Source organism: Hibiscus syriacus, unplaced genomic scaffold, assembly GCF_006381635.1.
Source record: "Hibiscus syriacus cultivar Baekdansim isolate YM2019G1 unplaced genomic scaffold, ASM638163v2 tig00110204_pilon, whole genome shotgun sequence".
In the NCBI taxonomy this organism is placed as follows: Eukaryota; Viridiplantae; Streptophyta; class Magnoliopsida; order Malvales; family Malvaceae; genus Hibiscus; species Hibiscus syriacus.
The window spans coordinates 488,752-507,486 of record NW_024062626.1 but is presented as its reverse complement, the minus strand read 5'-3'; the positions used below and the strand labels follow the sequence as shown (position 1 = coordinate 507,486).

Genomic DNA, 18,735 nt, shown 5'->3' with positions numbered 1-18,735 from the left:
AACGCACCGTTTTTTTTAACCCTTATGGGACAGCTCCGCGAGGTCACTGCAACACAAATTTGGAATCCCATTCAAAGGGTATTATTGTTTTAACCCTATTCCTCTTTATTTTTCCATTATTTGTTTTTTTAAGTGTAAATAAAAATTTAGTTATTCTTTGCTTTAATATAATTTTAATATATTATCATTTAATACAAATGATAATTTTCTTTTTATATTAGTATACTTTTAATCACTAAATAAAAATTTAATATGTATCATTAATTTTTATAAAATAATTTTAGCACTAACTTTTATTATATTATAACAATAATATGGTTGTCCCACTTTATTACCTTGGAAGGATTATATTACACATTTATTTGTGAGGCACAATTACAAATAATTCATATGATTTAATGATCCATATATCAGATTATAAAATTAAAAATATTAGATTTATAATGATTTAAGTTCAATCCTTATGATTCCAATCACCAATCATCACAAATAATCTGTGACCTAATGTTTTAATTTAAGGAACAAAATTATAAGTGTGATTTATCAAACTAACTTACGCATATGACTTACCTAATTAAATTTGCACTGTCAAGGGATTGCATTCATGCCATTAGATTCTGCCCTAACCTCCGATACAGCATTCACACTATTACATTGTTTGTTTACATACATTTACAACATACTATTCTTATATAATAGTCACATATACCATCTCACTATCTAGTAGGTTCCCTATAAACTAAATGAAGACTTACCGGTATGTATTTGAGATTACATGTACTTCATTCTGCATCTTCTTGACGTGCCACTAAATTGTATGTGCTTTTTTCTCATTATAAGCTTGCATGTCGAGGTTGTGGACTTTTTTACTTCACATTTTTCTTCGGTGTCTGCTCATTTCAAAACACTTTGAATTGGACTAGCATTACATATGGTCATCTTGATCTTCTCAAGCTTATATCTTCCAAAGATTGGAACTTGGAGACGGTTTAAAACTTTAGAAACAGATGAGGTGATGCTTTATGATAATTTGAATAACCAGAAGATAAATAATTAAGTATACAAGTTAGTTCAAGTCTTATAATTTGGAAAAAAAATCCCTATAGATTATCTCATAAAAATGTGAATAGATCTTCCTATTTCTTTTCCTTCTCCACAAGAAAGGAGAAAATTATTTATTCTACATTGGTCAATACAAGTGACATCTAAAGCAACTGCCTTTAAGAAAAGCATGTTCTTCAAATGACCACTTGGAGGGGGTATAACAATATTAACTATAAATATATTAATTATTATATAAATTCCATTTCTAATATGAGAAATAAACTCAGTGACAAAAATGTCTTATAAATACGATTTTAACCAACTTTTTTTGGATTTGCCAAAATGACAACTAAATCGCAATGCGATCGATAATTCGCAACGCGATCTCCGGTATCGCAAATCAGTTTCCAGATTCGCAACGCGACTGACATCGCATTGCGATTTTCCAAATTCGCGTTGCGATTTTCCTAATTCGCAATGCGAATACATAAATCGCAACGCGAATACGTAAATCGCAACGCGAATTTGGAACGTAAATCGCAATGCGAAACGTAAATCGCAACGAGATTCTGACTATCGCAATGCGAATACGTAAATCGCAACGATTCTGACTATCGCAATACTGAATTTCAAATTCGCAACTCGATTTCTGAATTCGCAACAGGTTTTAGTTTCGCAACACAAATGTTTTGGGTATATAACTACGCAACAGCATCAACTCATAACCTAAATCCCTAATCGCAACTCATTCCATCTCTATCTATCACTCTCTCCGACGACATCCGTTCCTATATCCAACGACATCCTTTCCCATCCGGCAACAGGTTTTAGTTTCGTAGCTCGTTTGTTTAGTAAATTAATTTACAAATGAAATCATCTAATGTTGATCATGTTTGGATAGATTTGTGTTTTGGAGGGTCATGAGAGAATGTTCATGGTGTTTTACAATATGCCTTTACCCATGAATCTTCAACTAAAACTGTCATTAAAAAGTTAACTTATGAAACTCTAATGTTACGTATTGCAAATAAATTGAATTTAGAGCCCTTAAGTGGATTTAGGCTATCTTATCAGAGAAATGGTAAAGTTTATTTGTTAACCGACATGAAGATATTGAACGATTCATTGCTTACATTGTGTTCAAGTGATGATGTTACATTGTGTTGAACCTAGAAGTAGTGAAGTTGGGTCATTAGCGGTAGTAATCAACTAAATTTTTCAACCCCAGTTATGGTGCTCAAATTTAATGGTTCCACCACAATTTCATCACCAAGCAAATATTGTTTCACCACATTTCCAATACCAAACACAATCTCAAACCCACAACCTTCCCTAATCCAAATCCCAATCAACTTTCAGCACCAAATTCCGGTTTTCGTATTGACCAGTTAGACGATGATGAGCCAACAGAAAAATTGTGAGTACTAGTCAGTATTCGAAATTTGATCTTGTCAATACCCGGACTTTGATCTTGGTCAATACTCGGATTTTGATGATTTTTCAGAAGAAGAAACAGACTCTACGTGTAATGATTTTGATATTGGTCAATACCCGAATTTTGATGATGAACAGTCGTTGCCGAGGAAGATGTTGTTGATGATAATGAGGAGGAAGTTACGACTGTAAATGAACATGTTGAACATCCATTCTGTAATTCATATAACACTGAAGAAGAAAAGAAGAGAAGAAATCTCTAAAGAAAAGTCCCCGAAGAAAATACCACGGGAGTATAACTGGAATATGCCAGAATTACTTCAGATACCGAAAGAAGAGTTAGAAAAGATAGCAGTTGATTGTTACACAAAAATTATTCGTATCAAGAAAGATGATTGTTTTGATACAAAGGAAGACTTGAAGATAGCTTTGTATACGAAATGTGGAAGATGGCTATCAACTAAGTTAACAATCAAACAAAGATCGTTTCGAAACAAGGTGTATGATTGACAAACTGTACGTGGCGTATGATTGCAAAGAGGATAAAAGATTGTGAAATGTTTCAAGTTAGGACTTTTATTGATAAACATACATGTTCAAGAACCCAAGTTTTTCCTCACCATAGACAGGCAAACAAAAAGGTTGGGTGGTTTTCGGGCTGAGTTAATGTTTCTGAATGGCATGGTATATCGGGGACATGAAATTATGACTGACATGAAGCTCGGTTCAAGATTAGTATCTCATATTCTCAAGCTTGGAGAGCCAAATGTTATGCCTTGGAATTGTTGAGGGGGTCGCCAGAAGCATCGTTTGCCCAACTGCCGGCTTATTGTCATAATTTAAAGCTGAAAAATCTTGGGTCGGTAACTTATATCAAAACAGATAGAGATGGACGCTTTGAGTTGCTGTTTATCGCCATTGGTGCTGCGATTAGTAAATCAATATAATTTTGTTGACTCATTTTTGTTAGTTACAGCATTCACATTTAAATGATTATATTTCTTGTGTATATGATTTTGTAGATTCGTTCGTTATTAATTGCATGCGCCCAGTTATTATAGTTGACGGAGCACATTTAAAAGGTCGATACCTTGGAGTAAACTTATTAGCAGTAGCCATGGATGCTAACAATGGGATACTGCCAATAGCTTACGGGGTTGTCAAATCTGAAACCTCTAATTCATGGACATGGTTTATGGGGCATCTTAGGGATTGCATAGTCCTATTAGCAATTTGACAATCATATCCGATAGGGTAAACTCAATTGACAACGCTGTTAGAAGGTGTTTCCCAGATGCTTTTCATGGACTTTGTGGTGTTCATTGTATAGAATCTAAAATCAAGGTATGCTGGTATAAAAAATCACAAATGGACATACTGGAAGGCTGTAAAAGTTATCGGGAAGTAGATTTTAATAACATATAAATTGTTTAAGACGTGTTTTGCCTCAGTGTGCTCAAACACTAGAAGATGCGGTTTGAAAGATGGTCAAGAGTACATCAACTTGGAGCAAGATATGGTTTCATGACGTCTAAGTGCAGAATCAATCAACGCTCTAAGTCGTCATTCCGAAAATTACCCATTACTATGTTAATGGAGTTTTTTTCAAGCCTCTATTCAACAGTGGTACTACAAGAAAATAAACCATGCAGCTATTATTTCTTTAAATTCGTAACTTATCATATATTTTACTAAGTATTATTTATTTAAATTTACAGGAACATTGGACATCGTGTTACACCATGGACTGAAAAAGATAACGAAACGTGTTGTGAAGTCAACGTCATGGAGAGTTGAACCATGTTCAAACACTTTGTTTGAAGTACTGGATAATAACTTAAATGGGCTTGTCGATCTAAATGCAAAGACGTGTAGTTTATGAATGACAAACATCTGGTTATCCGTGTGGCCATGTTATAAAAGTTTCTCTTCATCTAAACCAAGATTCAAGCGCATACGCTATAGATTGCTACACTACAGAAGTATATCGACAGACTTATGGCGAGATTGTCTACCCTATTCCACATCCTTCTGAGTGGACATACCAGATGACTTACAAACAGTTTTGCCACCAGCCATGGACAGAAGGCTACCTGGCCGACCAAAAGTCACAATCGTATACCGTCTAAAGGTGAAGAGAGAAGAGATCGACATGTAGTCGGTGCAAGGAAAGTGGTCATACAAGGTTGACATGTGGATCACCAGTGCTATCACAATTATCTTTTCCTTTACCAAAATATGAATCCTCATCAAAATCCCAATACAACCGGCTTCACCTTTTGGGACTGTTAACTTAGGTGATTTTTAAATACAAACGTTGTATTATGTGTATATTATGTGTGAGCTTTTAACATTTTCAGTTAGGCATGTATTAGTAACTTGAGTTTGAACATTGCTATGATATGTTCAGTTGTTATCACTTATTAGACATTCATTTGACTATCGCAACGCGGAAATCGCAACGCGAATATGACTATCGCAACACGGAAATGACTATCGCAACGCGGAATTGACTATCGCAACGCGGAAATGACTATCGCAACGAGAGAATCACAATGCGAAATGAAAATCGCAACGAGTGAATCACAATGCAAAAATGAAAATTGCAACGCGAAAGTTGCGATAGTCATTTCCGCGTTGCGATAGTCTGTTTTGCATTCAACATAATGCAGATTGAAATCAACAAATCAACTATTACATTTCAATCAATTAAACAAGCACAAATAATAATTATGTACACATCAATTAAACAAATCAACATTTACAAATCATCTTTCAAATCAATTAAACAATCAAAAAAATAATGAATGATTCCTCATCAATTATGAATCAACTTTTGCACCCATACATCCATTTCACGCAGCTCACTTCAGGATTAACCTGCAGAAACCAAACATTGAATCAACAACACTTTCTACACATCTAAAACCTACAAACAACAAATTATTGAATTCTAGCTACTTAACCAAACATTTTCAAACCAAAAAGAGTATATTTAACAACACTTGCATTTGACTTACAAATTGTTTATGGACACTTTCATAACGCGGATGCAGGTAGGCAGCGTCTCGCATATATCGCTCTAGCCATAAAATGCCGAAACCACAAGCCTACTGCACCTCTATCTCTATCGGTGAGAGGTAGAAACTGTGTACTTCCTGTCGTAAAACGCTCCAAGCACATGCATACGAGAGGACCACAATCCCCTCTGGCTTCCTTCGTTTGTTGTGGCGCGGTCTCGTCTCTGATAACTGTAACATTGAACTTCTTTGGCTTCTTGTTTCCAGACTTAGTCCAATAATTAATTGCATCCAAGAATTTAGCCAAATGAGAGCTCCATCCCTTAATAATATCTCTCAAATCAGACAATGATATGTAATTTATCATGCTGTCATATACTATTGTCTTTAGGGATGGGAGCTGAAGCTCGATGAGAAGCCAATGAGTACGGTCCAAAACAGGGATAAACACCTGCATCGAAATGTAATAATTCAAATTGCGCACTTATTTATGAACACCTTTAAAATATTTAAACAAATATACTAACCTTATCGACCTCCCACCATGCAAGATAAAGTTTAGCTTGTCTATTAGCCAACACATATGATTCTTGTCGTTGATTCTTCAAGTGAACTACGTGAAAAGACGTTCGGCATAATTGTATATCGCATTTTTTTTATATTTTTCTTCAATTTCCTTACAATTAGAAGACGTGTCACCCATGCATCAATATGTTGTTTTACAAAAAAAAGACATATTAGTGAATTACATAAATTTAAAAAAAATTAATCAAACTGAAATATAAGAAGAAATATAAGACTTACCCCATCGAAATAGCCGTTGTCTTCAACCCCTAATAATACACCCCACCAAGACCATTCAATCAACAAATGCATATCATCGTTGAGTTTGTATATGTCTGCGTAACACCCTTGGCTCCGCTCATGTAGATAAAAATCAACTGCGGTCTTAGCCTAAAGGGTATTATCCAGAATTGTTTCTAGTAGTTGTTTCCTCTCCACTTCATCTATCGGAATGGTACTGGCCGGTAACTTATACGAAAGCCAACAGTCATCCATCATGTCCGGCACGTGAGGGGGCTTCTCAATAATTCGATATATTACGCCATGTGAATCAGGCTCTAGAATGTTGGGAGGGATCTCTTCAACGATGACAGTGGCCTCTTGAACGGTAGGAGGGGACTCTTGAGGGATGATAGGGGCCTCTTGAACGATAGGGGAGGCCTCTTGAACGATTACAGGTGAGTCGGGCTTTTTCTTACGGATTCTTCGCACTATTGGGGTGAACGGAGACGTAATGGCACGTGCACGCCGTCTGATGTGTGAACTCCGTCTTGCAAGAAAAACCCGACGTAGAGCATCCACCTTAGCGGGCCGCTAAAAATAAATTAATACATAAATCAGTAAATAAACAGACATGATATTAACAGTGAAAACAAAGACAATATTTTCAAACTTGCACGGTATTCACCCAAGTCATTATTATATCATTGTTCACAAAATGCATCAGATAACATTCCAGAAGTAAGCACTTATATAAATTTAAAAGGACAACATATAGGTTTAGTGCATGGTTCAATGACAACATAAAGAGTAGTAGTTTTATTCTTGAAACTTAAATTTCAACACTGTGAGTTAGTATTTGTCTTTTGGTTGAAGTAATGCAATTCATTCAAGTTTCAATTTGCAGAAGAATAGAATCTGAAACTTAAAATCGCACGCGAAAATGACTATCGCAACGCGAAAATGACTATCGAAACGAGAGAATCGCAATGCGGTTTTCATTTCGCATTGCGATTCTTTCGTTGCGATAGTCAAATTCGCATTGCGATAGTCATTTTCGCATTGCGATAATCATTTTCGCGTTGCGATTCTCTCGTTGCGATAGTAATTTTCGCGTTGCGATAGTCATTTTCGCATTGCGATAGTAAACTATTCTTCTTCTGCAAATTGAACTTGAATGGATTACATTACTTCAACCAAAAGACAACAAAAAACAAATACTAACTTCACAGGGTTAAAGAATAAACAGTTAAACAGTATTGGCAGCAACCGAATGAATTTACTAAGCAATCTAAGTGAAATTACGAGTAAATTTATCATCAAGTTAAATATGAAAAATATTAAACTTACCTCGTTGCATAGAGTATGAACCTCGTTCTGCAACGATGCTACAATCTCACGTATAGCTGCTACCTCACCACGTAAAGTAGACACCTCAACACGCCATGCGCCATTGTCATCGCGTAAAGTACCGATCTCCTCACGCAAGACATTGACCTCATTACGTAACTCCCCTAACTCATCCCGTGGAGGTGGAGAATAGGGAGATAAACGTCGTGGCATCTTTGCTGGTCGCCTATCATGAGGTGATGGCGGAAGAGGCTCGATGATGTGACAGAATAGTGATGACTCTCGTTGTGGAGGTATATTCAGGTCGATCAGGTGATGGCTCTGGTGAGGTGATGGCTCTCGAAGTGTGGCTGCTCATCATCCGTGCCATAAAAAAAAAGCTTACTAGCTTGCCACCAATCAGTGGCAAGCTCAGCTTCCGTGGGTGTCAGCCTCTGTAATAGAGTGTTGGCCTCCTAACAATATAAAAGCTCAAACAAAGTTAAACGTGTACTAGTAATAACTTGTTTAAACATATGGTAGTATTGTGTTAACTTATATTATTTATTGTAGTATACGGTAGTAAATCTTCCGATTGCTACAAGGACCGTTTCCTCTTCCAGGAAATAGCCCTAGGAATATCATTAGAAGTTTTTAATGCATATGTCTGCATGGCGGGAAAGGCCTCAAATATCCAAATCTACAACAATATAATAACAAACATTAGTAATTGTTAAAGAATTAATTATAATTTTGGAAACATTATAAAAATTACCTTAAGGCCCAAATAAAGCCTGACAAAGTATATTGGAACCATCGCCACGCAAACTTTTCCGATCATTAAGGCAGACGACAACTTATTCCATGTAGCTCTCCATAGATACGAACCCCACGGAAACATGTTCCATGCATTTAGGTCCTCTACCAATTAATTAGATCATTAGGAATAGGTTGTCGGCCTCTCTGCCTAAAAGCCGGCTTGTAAAAGTATTAGAAGGCATACTCGGACAACATCGACGTCATCCATCCGAGTAAAACCATCTTTCTTATTCAATAATCTCGTCAAGTCTTCCACGTGTAAATTCGACTTCTCCGTTGACAACTCAGGAAAACCCGGGAAAACCATGATAGGCGGTAATATGTCTAGTGTACCGATCTACATCATCGGTCCGAAGCGTTGACCGTGATTAAGCAAAACTCCTCCCGCCCAAAACACGTATACGCCGGTGGAAAATCAAACATATCTCTTTATCACGACATTGTATAGTCTCTAGTAGATCGCTAGTCATGGTTTGAAGAAACAGATGGGTCAACATAGCATCTCCACCCGGATGCTGTACTTTCAGCCATGGCGCCCGAAGCAAGTATCCTCAAATATTTTCTTTGTGCAGGTGAAAGCTCGACACAATTGTTTGGCCAGGCTTACTTTATTTCTTAAGGTCAATTGAGCCGAATAAAGTTATGCAAAAACAATAAACATACCAATTTAGATATACCAAAAACTACACTGTGAAGATATGAACATAAACATAAAGAGTAGTAGTTTATTCTTCAAACTTAAATTTGCTACACTGTGAATTTAGTATTGTTTTTGGTTGAAGTAATGCAATTCATTCAAGTTTCAATTTGCAGAAGAAGAATAGTTTCTGAAACTTTAAATCGCAACACGAAAATGACTATCGCAACACGAAAATGACTATCGCAACGCGAATTTGACTATCGCAACGCGAAATGAAAATCGCAACGACAGAATCGCATTGCGATAGTCATTCTCGGTTTCAAATACTAAAATTGAAAGAAACTTGAATGGATTGCATTACTTCAACAAAAGACAAAACAAAGGACAAATACTAACTTCACAGGGTTAAAGACTAAACAGTTTAACAGTATTGGCAGCAATCGAATGAATATAATAAGCAATCTAAGTGAAATGGTTAATCTATTATTGAAAACACAGTAAACTTACCATCAATTTCAATATGAAAAACTAATATAATGTAAAATTTTCAAAATAAAATAATTAAAAAAAAACTAACCCTCGGTGGTTGATTGGTTGATTTTTCATTTCTGACGTGAATGATTTCGCCGGAGATGGAGACTGATATCGTCGGAGATGGGGACTGATTTCGTCGGAGATGGGGACGGATGTCGCCTTATAGAGTGAGAGATTGAGATGAGATTGAGTTGTGATTTAGGGGTTTAGGTTATGAGTTGCGATTTAGGGTTTTAGATTATGAGTTGCGATTACGATATACTGTGGACGGTTCAGTGTTCCGATATATTAATATATTCGTGTTTAGAATTTGAAAAAAAATACGCGTTGGATACGAATGGCGCTATGTAAATCGCATATTTACGTATCGCATTGCGATTTAAATGCATGCGATTTACGTATTCGCATTGCGATTTACGTATCGCATGCGATTTAATCGCCGATTTACGTAATATCGATTTACAATCGCAATGCGATCGAATCGCGTTGCAAATCTGGAAACTGATTTGCGATACCGGAGATCGCGTTGCGAATTATCGATCTCATTACGATTAATTGGTCATTTTGGCAAATCCAATAGTCAGAATCGCGTTGCAAATCTGGAAAACTGATTTGCGATACCGGAGATCGCGTTGCGAATTATCGATCTCATTACGATTTAATTGGTCATTTTGGCAAATCCAAAAAAGTTGGTTAAAATCGTATATTATAAGATATTTTTGGTCACTGAGGTTATTTTCTCTTCTAATATCTATATACTTTACAGTAATTCAGGTATCAAACTTGAGTATGAACTTAAAATATTTTTTTAATAAAATCGAAATAAAACATTATCCGAAATAAATAAAGCAATACTACTAGCATTAGCTAGAATTCTCATCTTACATTCTTCCACATAAAACAGCACCAAAACTCTATGATGAGTACTCATTATGTTAAATTAAACATTTGCGCAGGCCAACTGCGTTTTCGTCCATCGGGGCTGAATCCGGTAGTTTCAAGGGATATGTCAATGCACCGATGCTGTGTTGCACGAGCAATGCTGATACGCAAAAGAAATTTTGAAGCCGGACAAGCATCTGTTCCAACATCTGCAGATCCTTCTGCAGCAAATTTGCTCGATGCTACTGATACTGCTTCACGAAAAGTGAGGATCGTCTGTGACCAGTGGGTTTTAGGTGTATATGGTGATGTAGACAAAACAGTTGGTGTTTCTTTGCAGAACCGGCTGGTGAATCCTGTGTCGAACCATAAAACAACCCCATGACATGATGTTGCCTTATGATCCAAATTATCAAATTTTGCTTCTAACTGAACACTCGCGGTGAAATCTACTTCATCGGGTTTCATAGTTGCAAGGTCAAAGCTCTAGGTAAAACAGTCAGTCAGTCACAACCCAAATACACAGATCATATTCACTGAAATCTAGGCTAATAGTGTAACAGATACAAAAAATGATATGAGTGAAGAACTGCTGGGTTTTTACAGTCGGTATCAATATATTTGTCAAAATATCAAAACAATAATCGCAAACTATTTTCTGACACCAGGATAGCAATCATCATCGACCCATCTGTAAGGTACATTTAATGGAACTCTCAGGTCAATACCGACGCATGTAATTCCACATAATCCCTAAAACACTTAAAATTTCTCGCGACTGAGCAGCATGGTTACAAGATCATGATGATAATAATGTCAATGACGGGAAATTTAGAAGCACTTCGACAACTTCCTTTCCAATACAAGACATATTGAAGCCATAAACATTTTCCCACGGAAGACTGGTGCTACCCTTTCCAAATCCAGCAACAAACTAAAATGGAAATAAAAAGGGAAACATGCAAGCGAAGTTAGTCCATGCTACTCTGACTATTCAGTTTTCTTCAAGTACCCGTGTCCAACACACCAAACATGATTAAAAGGGATAAAATCTCCCAATGGTCCTCCAAATACACAAAAAAACACAGATAAAATTGAACATTTCCATGTCAAACATATGGACGTACCCAACACTCACACCCGAGTCCAACTAACAAAGAAGTTAGTTGATCTGTATGGACAAGTAAAATATAGCAAAATACTCACAATAGTTGCTGTATCAGGAAGCATAGCACCTCCAGGCTTCAACCATCGATCTCTTGCAAAAAGAACTGAGCTGAGCATGGACTCATATAGGAGGCAATATCCCATCCATTCACTTACTAATACGTCAACGCTATGAGGTTGTATCTGTATGGATTTATCTAGATTCTCAACCATAGTATGAACCACTTCAATTACACCAGTACAATTTTGATTGCTTTCGCAATCAGTTTTACTCCGCCAAAGGCCATTGTCTTTTGCAATCTGCAATTAGCAAAATAAAAAATTAAAAAGAATAAAATCATTGAGTCCTTTGAAGCTCTAAAATCTAAATAAATTCACCTGCGTTGCCACTGTAGCCATCTTCTCGCTAGCTTCAATGGAAATTACCCTTGATGCTCCTGCTTGTGCTGCAAAGAGACTATCGAAGGAAAGAAAAACTTGAAAATCAGAAACCAGGCAACATGGGTATGTTTACTATTTCTGAACTAAAGAAGTGTCTTTTTGGTTCACACTTTTGACTTTTTTTGGGATATCTGTTGCTTTTAATTTTACACCATCTGTTGAAAAAGGGGGAAAAAGTTACGAATAATAAACTAATACAAAAAAGGTGGCCAGCAGCAAATATACTTGTTGGAGGCAACAATTTGAAAAAACAAAACATGCATGTGTGTATTCTGGTATTAATAAAGGCTCACCATAGTATGTTATGTACAATTACAAGGCAAGAGTAGGAAAGCCCATGGTAGAACAATATCTGTGAAGCCATATGCAGCATGAACAAAAAATGTCCGAAACAAAAAGGCATTTTAACAATAAATTTTAGCAATGAGATTCCATGGATTCTCAAATAATCGGAAGATGTGACAATATTTCTAAAATAAAATGGAGGTCATAAGCATAAAACATGGTAGAGGATTCAATATTTAAACAATTATCAAATGCTAAAGTGAACCTGTCCATGAATATGTGTGATATGCACTTTATACAATTGATTTGAACAAATAAAATAACCCTTTACAGTTAAATGGAACTTAAAAAGAAACTGAAAAAAATGTTACCTTAGTATGCCAGTCCCGCAGCCCACATCCATACCAACTGCACCATTTAGGAGAGAAGGATTTTTCAATAAAGCTTGCCTATAAGCATCTGTTCTTATCTGTAGAACCAAAAGATATGAGAAACAAATCACTGGCCTGCCTTCTGACACTTTTATCAAAGTACAAAAAAAAACCCTTATACCTTGTCACTTATCATATCTCTATGGATTCCAAATGAACTGTATGACCCAAAATAACTATCATTGACCTTTTTAATATCCTTTCCAGCAACATCCGCATTATAAACTCTAGATTGCTTATCCTTTGGATGACTTTCTAATGACCTAACACTTTGTCCATAATCCGATCCATTGTCTGTGATTTCCTTTGAAGAACATGCCAAGCTCAATTGGCCATTGGAAACTCCCATAAAAGTTTTTCCATCTTTGTTATAGGTCTCAGCATTCAACTCAATATCTTCTACAGTATAATCGTCATCAATATAAACATTGCCAAAATCCTTAGCCATCTCCTCTTCGTCAAATGATGTGTTACAGTCATCCTCATCTTCTTCATCTCCACCAAAACTGTAAAGAAGTGAATCTTCTTGCATGAAAGGATTTAAATACTTATCATCATCCAAAAGAAGCTTAACATCTTCTGTGTTGAAGGATTGATGCAAATGACTTTGTAGATCTTGCTTGGACTGGCAATGGACTCCACAACTCCAACATCTATTATTGGTTACCTGATAAATCGACAAAAACGTAAAATAATAATAATAAATAAGTAAAAATTAATGCACAAAATATTAGCATTCTGAAACTGCTTAACTTTACATAAACCCTTCCAAACTTATAAAATTTGTGAGAGAAGTGGGCATAAAGGGTCCTTTGCTGATTGATAGGTAGTCCAATATCCTGTTTTGAAAAACATGTCATTGGATTCCCTCAAACTTGTTTTTAATGATAAAAAAACGATCAGGAAGTATATCATTTTTTTTCTAAACTTAACATCAATGAAACTGGACTACAGGATTTCATTAATTTGTGATTGGAAAAACATTCATTTTCTTTTTATTACGCTCTGACATTTCAAACATTTAAAAGAAATTGAAATTATATGTATCATCTATCAAATTATAACCAAATCAGTTTAGACTCCATTTTCTCTATTTTCCTTGTGTTTCCAACAATTTCTTGGCTGCCAAACAGAATCTGGAACTCAAGCGAAAAATCATGCAGTTCTTTCTCTACTGCATTCTGCATTCTAATTTTTAATTTGCAGTGAAATAAAAGAAAGCTAGAGAAATAAAAAATATAGTTGATTAAACTAAAACATAAAACAATTTTTAACATAATTATTATTATATATAGAAAAATGGTTATTCATTTTTATCTCCTAAAATCATTTAAATAATTTCTAATTTTTCCCAGTAAAAATGTAAATAGTAAGATTAAGAATAACAAGTTTTAAAAAATGCTATATCTGAAAGAAAAAATAATACTGAAGCAGAAAAGAAAAGAAAACATGAATGGAGAAAAAAGAACAAATAACAGAGATGGAGGTTAGACCTGAGAGCGAACATAATTGATTAGCTTGAAAGAACCATAAAAATCCAATCCCAATTCTTTTCTTATTCCATTGAAGTCGAAAAAATGAGTTAAACGACAATGGTGGAACAGGGCATCGCAGGAACTGTACTTGGAATCACAGAACAAACATAGAAACTCTAAATCATCATCTTTGTCACCACCATCTTCTTCATTTTCGTCTTCAGTCCAAGCTTCTTTAAAATATTCATCATCTTCATCTTCCTCTTCTTCATGAGTTAACCGATTGGTTTCTTCGGTTTCCATTGGGTTCTTCGCCATTAGTTTCTTCGTTTACTGAACGAAGAAAGAGATGAGATAAACCCTGTGCGGGAAGAAACATAAACCCTAATAAAACCCGATGCTTTACGATACGTAAGGCCTCTTTAGTCTTGAGATGTACGGCTCAGGCCCAGGCCCAGGAGTTTTGATGTACTTCTATTGGTAAAAATTAATATATATAACAAGTCATTTTGTCAAATAATGTTAAAAATTATAAAATAAAATAATTAAAACTAAAATAAATATAATAGAGGGTTAAAGGGTCACAAGCCTGTAGAGATTGATGGGGAAGCTGATATGTCTTCTTCAATTAGTTTGGAGGGGGCAAGGAGATGCTCCTACTATTAGAACTGATGTGGGGTTATAGAGGCAATTGATAGTCCTGTGGTTAATGTGGAGGTGGGTGAGGCTCCTGTTGGTACTGGAGCTTTGGTGGCTCAGGGGAGTGTTGAGAGGAGTGATGTTCCTTCACAGAAAATACATGGTAGGAGTAAGAAGAGTGATAGAAGTAAGGTTGTGTTTGCTGGCTCATCCAATCGTTTTGAGATCCTTAGTTCTACATTGGAGGAGGGGGAAGTAGGGGGAAGGAAGCCTAGGCTAGCTTCTCAATGAGTGATTTATATTCTCAATGATATGAAGGTTAAGAAGAAATATGTGATAGAGAAGATCAAGAAGGCCAGTAATGAGGCTGCAAGTTCAGTTAGAGGTATGTTTTTTTCTAGTTCTCTATGACAGTAATCTTTTGGAATGTTAGAGGGTTTAACAACCCTAACAAGCAAAGTAGAATAATGTCTAAATTTGATATGTTGAAGTGTTATGCTTGATTGAATCTAGAGTTAGATTTAATAATGCCCCTGATATTGCTGTTAAGTTTGCTGATGTATAGGAGTGTTGTTGGAATTATGATCATGTTGAGAATGTAAGAATTTTGAATCTTTGGAAAAAAAAGTCTGGATTTTACTATTATTCAGGCTGCTAGTCGAACTATTTCAATAAAAGGTAGGTTAGGTGATAAGGATATTGTTATTATTGTGGTCTATGGTATAAATGGTGAGACTGTTAGGAGAGATCTTTGGGATCAACTGCATGTTATTGAGGGTAGTGTGGGGAGTTCTCCTTGGCTTGTTGGGGGAGACTTCAATATCACTACATGTATTAAGGAGAGTTCTAATTTGAAAAGGGTGGTGCTCATGTTACTTCTGACATGAAAGTTTTTTAGAATTGTTTGAGGAGATTGGGGTTGGTTGATCACCCTTATTTTGGATCTCTTTATATTTGGTCAAATAAACATGATGATAAATTCCTTGCAAGGAAGTTGGATAGGGTCTTAAATAATGACTGTTGGTGTAATTCTTTTTCTGAGTTATATATGGAATTCCAAGCACATAGGGTTTTTTGATAATTGTTGGTTGTTTGTGTGGTGTGATAAGGAGTTTGGCTTCCAAGCCAAAACCTTTTAAGTTCTTTAATTTTTGGACTTTGCATCTAGAGTTTAGAAGCATTGTTGATAATTCTTGGTGTGAATTTACTTGGGATGATCCAATGCAAATTCTATTTTTTAAGCTGAAAAGGCTTAAGCTTAGATTATAAGAGCTCAATAAGAGTTGTTTTTGGAAATTTCTAAGAAGGTTGTGGATAAGAGGGACCTGTAGACAACCGTTTTGTCCGGTTTATAGGAAATCACTTGCAACCCAAACCAGTTGGAGGCCTAGTTCAAGTCCAAAGATCCAGCAGAGTAACTTCCATTCCACGTGAGAATCCCCTGAAAATAAGACGGTTATGAGGAGTTAATAAGCATAAAAGTGAAGTTGGTGAATAACGGGGTCCATGATCAAGGGAAAAACGAAAAAATGGAAGTTTTTTATTGGAATTAACCACCAGACACGGGAGGAGATATCAGTAAGGAACGGAGACATCATAAAAAGACAACATGGGGTTCTCGGTAAAAAAACCCAGAAAACCAACACAAAAATTCACCAGCAGATATAAAACAAAGTAGCCCTTCGAAACAGAGATCATCAACAACAGGGGAGGAAAACATTTGTAACGGAGGGTATTCGAGAATATCAAATAAAAAAAAAGAAGATTTGTAAAGGGTTTTAGATCTTTACCTTGTTTCCGATAAACCAAAGCAATCAATGTAAGGGTTCCTACCCATATTTCGGAAAGAAAACAACAAGGAAATATCCAATTTTCAGAAGGTATTCTGTTTCTTTTTTTATATTCAAATTGTTTTGCATGTAAATTTATGTGAGTAAATAGAATAGAAATAGAGAGTTAAGGAAGCATTTACCTTAGAAGAGGAGAGTTTAGAGACCCTTAGCTTGTGAACTGTTGGGAAACGGTGACCCATGGTTTTGTGGGTTTGGTGGTCGTTTGACCCTTCGGGTCGTTATTAGCAGTGATTAGTGTGATGGTGTTTTGATTAGGATTATAGGCTTACCAGTCGGGTCTTGTGGAGGTCGAAGCAGGAGTGACCATCAGGGTGCGGTGAGGGCCTCGCTCGTGAGTGGAGAAGAGAGTAGATCGAAGAGTTGAGGGACTGTTGGAGGTCGTTTGGCTTGCTCAGTCGTCGTTGGTGTCCGGGGTTTTGAGTTTGAAGGCTTGGTTTTGTGTGGTGGTCTAGTTTATTTTAGGTTTTGGTCTTACAGTGAGGTTGGTTTTGATCACCGGCTTGCGGTGGCCGGTTGAGGTTGTGAGACCCTTGGAAGCTCTGTTGGGGTCTCGGCAGTAAGTGAAGAAGAAGAAGGGGAGAGCGGCTGAGGTCTTTGGAGGAGAGGATGAGAATGATTTAGGGTTAGAGATTACCCTAAAATCCCATATATCAGAACGCCCAAACGGTGTCGTTTAGCCAGGTCCAAAACGGCGGCGTTCATCAGGCTGGAACCTTCTATGTTCTAGGATAGTGGGTTAATTGCGTGATAGGTCATTCCGTTTTCGGTCTGCTTTTTATGGTCCTTAAATGGAATTTATTGGGTTTTTTGATTTCGTATCTTAATTTTAAACGTTTATATCTTAGCCCAGAATCATGTTAGGGCCATTTTTGCACTGTTTTACATTGGTTGTGTAATTTTTGGAAACTTTCATTTTGGTCCTTGAACGAATCTTTTGCGCCTTCTTAATTTGGTCTTCATATTTATGAGCGCTTTTCATTTAGTCTGAAATGTTTTTATGTTTATTTATGAAATGTAATTTGTAATTTTGGTTGTTTGACAATTTAGTCACTTAGCATGCTTTTTTAATTTAATGGTTAATTCCTACTTTGCATGCTTAGTTTAATTTTATTTTATTATGGTCCTTCATGGTAATTTTGAATGTGAAGTCGAGTTATTAATAGCATGTTTTATTGTATATATTGTTTTATTCTAATGTATGTTAATGTCGTAAACATATGAATTTTTTTATTATAAGATTTAGAAGTTGTTGAGTGCATGACATATTTTAATTAATTTTGTTTTTGCATGACATTATTTTGCATAATATGCATGATATTCATTTGCATAACTCGACCTATTACATAATCGGACTAAGGGTAATACTTTTAATTTAAAATTTTCGAGTGGCCTGTCTTAACTGATTAGAGGGCCGTTTGACTATTTTAAATTAAAAGTGTATCCCGAAAGTGAAACCAAAAAATTTGATTTGTCACCTAAAATTTTGGAACGAAAGAAAAGGAAATGTTCGTATATTTAAATTTATCGAGAAAAGGTTGTTATAATTTTTAAGATCTGGTCTCGATATTTGTAAATAATCGAACATTCTTTATCTTTCTAAAACGACTTGGTAATTTTTAATTTAATTATTTTGAGCTTTTGATGTTTTTAAATTTACATCTTTGTTTTATGGGATCAAAAATCAAATTAAATTAGAATTTGTAAAATTCATTGCAAAGACATTAATTAATCAATTAGGTACCGTTTTAGGGCGTTGTGGGGGTGTTAATCCTTCCCCGCACGTAACCGACTCCCGAACTTAGATTTTGGTAACGCAGACCTCAATTTGTGATTTTAATTAAAATTAATTTTTATTTAAAATGAAAAAGCATTTTTGGGTGCCCAATCACACCCTAATCAAAGATTGGTGGCGACTCTTCAAACCGTATTTTTCGATCGTAAAGAGAATTTCAAAATTTT

The 18,735-nt window shown here is 35.8% G+C and overlaps 1 pseudogene; it reads right to left on the bottom strand.

Annotated features, from left to right (window-relative positions):
• Positions 1-10,420: 10,420 nt before the first annotated feature.
• On the bottom strand, positions 10,421-14,694 carry LOC120219095 (annotated as a pseudogene).
• Between the last annotated feature and the right edge of the window lie 4,041 nt (positions 14,695-18,735).